General features: G+C 32.2%; 1 long non-coding RNA gene across 1 annotated transcript; it reads left to right on the top strand.

Moving 5' to 3' along the window:
- Nucleotides 1-568: 568 nt before the first annotated feature.
- Nucleotides 569-5,729, top strand: LOC138708644 (uncharacterized). Its single transcript, XR_011334747.1, has 3 exons — nucleotides 569-1,218; nucleotides 2,912-3,017; nucleotides 5,459-5,729. It is a non-coding gene; the product is annotated as an uncharacterized lncRNA (long non-coding RNA).
- Nucleotides 5,730-6,159: the final 430 nt, after the last annotated feature.

Below are 6,159 nucleotides of genomic sequence, written 5' to 3'. Positions count from 1 at the left end.
AAATTCTGGTACTAAGTTAAATGTGAAAATGGCATTTTGACACAGTAAAAATGTTATTGTTAATGTTATATTATAGGTGAAGGTACATTTAATCTTTTTCCAATAATATTATCAGTTATTACAAAATTCTGGTACTAAGTTAAATGTGAAAATGGCATTTTGACACAGTAAAAATGTTATTGTTAATGTTATATTATAGGTAAAGGTACATTTAATCTTTTTCCAATAATATTATCAGTTATTACAAAATTCTGGTACTAAGTTAAATGTGAAAATGGCATTTTGACACAGTAAAAATGTTATTGTTAATGTTATATTATAGGTAAAGGTACATTTAATCTTTTTCCAATAATATTATCAGTTATTACAAAATTCTGGTACTAAGTTAAATGTGAAAATGGCATTTTGACACAGTAAAAATGTTATTGTTAATGTTATATTATAGGTAAAGGTACATTTAATCTTTTTCCAATAATATTATCAATTATTACAAAATTCTGCTACTAAGTTAAATGTGAAAATGGCATTTTGACACAGTAAAAATGTTATTGTTAATGTTATATTGCAGGTAAAGGTACATTTAATCTTTTTCCAATAATATTATCAGTTATTACAAAATTCTGGTACTAAGTTAAATGTGAAAATGGCATTTTGACACAGTAAAAATGTTATTGTTAATGTTATATTATAGGTAAAGGTACATTTAATCTTTTTCCAATAATATTATCAGTTATTACAAAATTCTGGTACTAAGTTAAATGTGAAAATGGCATTTTGACACAGTAAAAATGTTATTGTTAATGTTATATTATAGGTAAAGGTACATTTAATCTTTTTCCAATAATATTATCAGTTATTACAAAATTCTGGTACTAAGTTAAATGTGAAAATGGCATTTTGACACAGTAAAAATGTTATTGTTAATGTTATATTGCAGGTAAAGGTACATTTAATCTTTTTCCAATAATATTATCAGTTATTACAAAATTCTGGTACTAAGTTAAATGTGAAAATGGCATTTTGACACAGTAAAAATGTTATTGTTAATGTTATATTGCAGGTAAAGGTACATTCGCTTTGAACCTTTCAGTTTCCATGGATTTAAAGAAATTGTTGATATTTCTGCATATAACTGCGATATCGTTTGCAAAGAATAACAATAATAACGAATTGGAGGTGAGAGGTAATAGAGAAGTAAGCGACAAGTGGAATTTTCAGGTAAGCTGAAATATAAATCTGATTTTATTTGAATTATGAACGGATGAAGAGAGAATTCTTTGATGTGGTTTATTCCTTTATAGTGCGTTAAGTGTATGAAAGAAGTTGTTTTATATTATGTTTCAACCCAGACGAATCCAGCCATTCAACTGAACTCAAACCATACAATCAACACAGTTTTACTTTTTGGTGGAAAAACCTGGCATGATGCATATAATAATTCAAATAATGGACTTAAATTAATAAAAAAATAGTTTGACATAAATTATCTTTCTATCAACGAAAATAAAACCATAATTATTCCATTCTCATTATCTGAAAAATGTAACAAACCTCCTACATCTATATTAAGTATTAAATTACATAATTCTGATTGTTGTCTTATACAGTGTAAATGTCCGATTATTAAAGAGTCCTCTGAAGTTAAGTATTTAGGCATAATTTTCGATAATCATTTAAAATGGAACCAACACATTAATTACCTTTGTAATAAATTACGTAAAATAGTATATTATTTTGTTTTATTGAGGAATTACTTGTCAATAAGTTTATTACGTACAATATATTTAACTTTATTTCAATCGGTAATTATATATGGAATTATAGGATGGGGTAGCTCATTTAAATCCAATTTTAATCCACTTTATTTATTACAGAAGAAAATAATTAAAATATGTCTTCATAAACCTATTGATTTTCCATCTCAAAATTTGTTTCTAGACTTTAATGTACTTAACGTAAGACAAATTTATTATATTGTATTAATAAAATTCATACATAAGAATCGAAATAATTTTGAATTGTATTCTCATAGTTATGAAACAAAAGGTATGAATTCTTTAAGATTGTTTGAATCAAAATGCAACACTGTTACAGTATTTAATCATAGTAGTAATTTAGGCCCAAGAATATATAACAAATTTATATTTAAATATCCTAATCTTGTCAATTCTAATAGTTCCAGTATTAAATTTAAAAAGTTATGTATGGATTTTATAAAAATTCAAAAATTGTAAATTTAAATTTATATACTATAATTGCAAATTGTATTGTATAATTATTAATTATAATTGTATTGTATAATTATTAATTTCAATTCAGGAATCCGCCCCTGAGCACGAGTTCTACTCTTTCAGGGGCGAGTTAAAGTTTCTCTGTATATTTTATAACTAATGTTACACTTATTAGCAAAATAATAAATAAATAAATAAATAAATAAACTCAACAGAACCATCCGCCCAACTGAACCCAACCGAACAATAAAACCAACTCAACCTAACCGAATCATCACTCAACTCATCTCAAACCAATCGAACCATCCAACCATTCAACCTACTCAACCCAATTGAACGATTTATCGGACTCAAATTCAATTAATTGAACCATCCACCCAATTTATTTCAAATCAAATGAAACAACCACCCAGCTCGTATCGAAATTCCAGGTCTGATCGATATTCGAGTACGGATCTTCTGCATGACAGACTAAAGGTATAACCACTCAGCCATTGCATGGGCTAAGGGTGAATAGTCTCGATGGAAGGGCTTTTTTTCCAGACATCGAATCCCGGACGTCAAAATGCTAGACTCAGGGGCCAATATACTGAAGTAAAAATGGTACAACTACCACTTGATTTGCAGCAAAGAACATCACGCATGCAATTAAAATATTACCGGTATCTGTTTGGTGCTAGGTGAAACAATCTACAGCCGATAAATGGAAAGTAATAGAGAAGAGGGAATACTGCCTTGAAGGTTGTAAGGATAAACACTTTATCAAGCTCCAAATTCCTTTCAATGGTGAGTAAAATCTTGAAACTTTAGACTTGGTTACTACAAGACACTATGGGCCGTATACATAGACATTTCGCAGCACGCGCTACGAGCGTACTAAGCTAGCCCGGCTGGTTACTACTACAGAATTCAAATCATATCATATCGCTAACACTGGTTTAGGAATACGAAAAACGCTGATCATCCACCGAAAGTCCGCGCTAAAAATGTCTATGAATACGGCCCTATGCGACACAAGTGGCATGGCATTATATACTACTTATCTATGGGAATATATTATTATTATTATTATTATTATTATTATTATTGCTTACTTACTTATGGCTTTTAAGGAACCCGGAGGTTCATTGCCGCCCTCACATAAGCCCGCCATAGGTCTCTATCTTGAGCAACATTAATCCAGTCTCTATCATACATCCCACCTCCCTCAAAACCATTTTTATATTATTGTCCCATCTACATCTCGGTCTCCCTGAAGGTCTTTTTCCATCCGGTCTCCCAACTAACACTCTATATGCATTTCTGGATTCGCCCATACGTGCTACATGCCCTGCCCATCTCAAACGTCTGAATTTAATGTTCCTAATTATGTCAGGTGAAGAATAAAATGCATGCAGTTCTGAGTTGTGTAACTTTCTCCATTCTTCTGTAAATTCATCCCTCTTAGCGCCAAACATTTTCCTAAGTACCTTATTCTCAAGCACCCTTAACCTCTGCTCCTCTCTCAAAGTGAGAGTCCAAATTTCACAACCATAAAGAACAACCGGTAATATAATTGTTTTATAAATTCTAACTTTCAGCTTCTTTGAGAGCAGACTGGATGATAAAAGCTTCTCAACTGAATAATAACACGCATTTCCCATATTTATTCTGCGTTTAATTTCTTCTCGAGTATCTTTTAGATTTGTTACTGTTTCTTCAAGATATTTGAGTTTTTCCACCATCGGCTATCCGCGACTGCTTATTCAATATATTCGCAGCTACCCTCCGTATCTGGAGGCCGTTTCCTCTATCCGCAACCTGAAGACGCACCATGCAGTGATGATAGGGGCCCACAATACATGGTTCGATGTTATCATCTTATGAAATTTTGTCTTTCTTTCAAGGTTTTATGTTTATTCCTTATATTGTTTTCCGTTTTCTTTGCAACTTGTTTAATTGCATACTTAATATTTCTTTTAGATAGTATGGTAATATATTTAAATATAAATAATAAAAATGCACATGCCTACCTCTACAATAGTAACATAGTTTATTGTTTGTTTACATAATATGCGTTTCTGAAGTGTTGTTTCCCTTTTAAAGAAAGAAAGTTTCGAATTAAAATTTTATGTTACTCGTACGTTATTAATTTCATTAAATGTTATTTTATGATCGTCTTCATTTTCACTAACAATTTCTTGGGAATAAGAAAAACATTATCACTTACAATTGTATGACATATTTAATAGTACATTATGCAACGAGCCTATAATGATAGTAATTAAGAATCGAGTATGGATATTTATGAAACGAGCGCAAGCGAGTTTCATAATTTTCATACGAGCTTCTTAATTACCATTATAGGCGAGTTTCATACGACTTTTTATGCTCGACCATATTTCTAACTTGAAATTACCGGTATTCAGATGTATACATTTTATTTGTAGGTATCTGACAAGATCGGAAGTGACCTTGTTCTAGGTCGTGAATTGTGAGATGTGCGCAGACGCGAAAGTATTGATTTTTTCCGAGGAACAATAATGTCATTGACCTTGACGTTGTCCCGTTAAACTTGATAATATTATAACCTTGATTATTGAATTCGACATTGAAAAACGAGAAGACAAATTGAATTTATTTGAATATTATTTACAATTAACGCTAAGTATTATAGTAACAGAACATAACCTTACGCGACAGTATTGGATTTCCAGCCTCCGTGACTTTTCGCTAATTCTCTTTCGATTGCATATTCGAGAATAATCGATACTTGCGGTTTTATAACGGTACAAAGCTGACTTGTCATTGCCTGAACACATGTAAGCTGAGTTATCATTGGCTGAAGACCTGTACTTTAATGAGTAGATGTACTTTAATGACATGCATTAAAGGACTGCTACCAGGTGTATAATTAGTACATTTCGGCATGGTCGAGCATAAAAATATTTAATTGTCTAGTGAACTCGTCAATAAAAATGTTAAAATTTGCGTTATCAGATTATTTTGCTCCTAAATTCATATTTGTTATTTAATTAGCTACCTTTTTTCAATATTGACTTTTGAGTACAGCTTCGAACAGCTTCAATGATATTCTTCATTATAGTTACGCCGTAATTATATATTAAGGTTTTCTATCGAACATAATAAGACGTGTAATTTTTTAAATTTTGATACTACTATTTTTTTTAATTCATAGAAAAAGGAGAAATAAATGGTCTTCAAAATACTGATTCTTTCTATCACAGGTATGGAATCAATTCATAAACCTAAACCTAGTATACCAAAAGGATATGAACGGTTGGGTGACTTGGGATATTACAAATATTATTCCACCGAACTAAATTGGCTGGCCGCCCTTCATTATTGTGCGAAAGACCATGGTCACCTAGCCATCGTCAACTCCTTGGAGGAAAGCAAAGTTCTTGTGGACCTCGTCAATAAACACGCAAACTCCTCCTTAGACTACGTTCTGATCGGTTTTCACGATCAATTTAGGGAAGGAGTCTATTTTACTGTTCACAGTAAGTATTCCTTCTTATTATCTCCTATACAGGGTGTAAGGGGTATAAGTGCCGTCTTTTCACAGTCGTCGTGGACGGTCTAAAGCAGGCCTGCACAAACAGCGCTCAACGAGCGCGCGCGCTCCTTCGGAGCGGGAGAGCGGTGTTTACCGCTCGCCGAAACGGAGAGGAAGATACGTCAGAATGACATAGACTTGCTGTAGGTAAAGGAGAGGGAAACGACCACTCAGCTATCTAGTGGCATACAGTGCGTAGGCCTATTCTCAGTAACTGTTTCACATTGCTTACCTACTGCTACAGTACAGTATGGAGGAATCTAAAAGACGGAACATTTAACATTTAACGATTTACAGCTCGAACTTATTGATCTTCAATGTGACCTAAGGGCTAAAGATCGTTTGAATAATACTACTAGCCTGGTTGAG

Source organism: Periplaneta americana, chromosome 11 (genome assembly GCF_040183065.1).
Source record: "Periplaneta americana isolate PAMFEO1 chromosome 11, P.americana_PAMFEO1_priV1, whole genome shotgun sequence".
Taxonomy (NCBI): domain Eukaryota; kingdom Metazoa; phylum Arthropoda; class Insecta; order Blattodea; family Blattidae; genus Periplaneta; species Periplaneta americana.
Note: the sequence above shows the minus strand (reverse complement) of the source record. Positions and strands in the feature narration are given on the sequence as shown.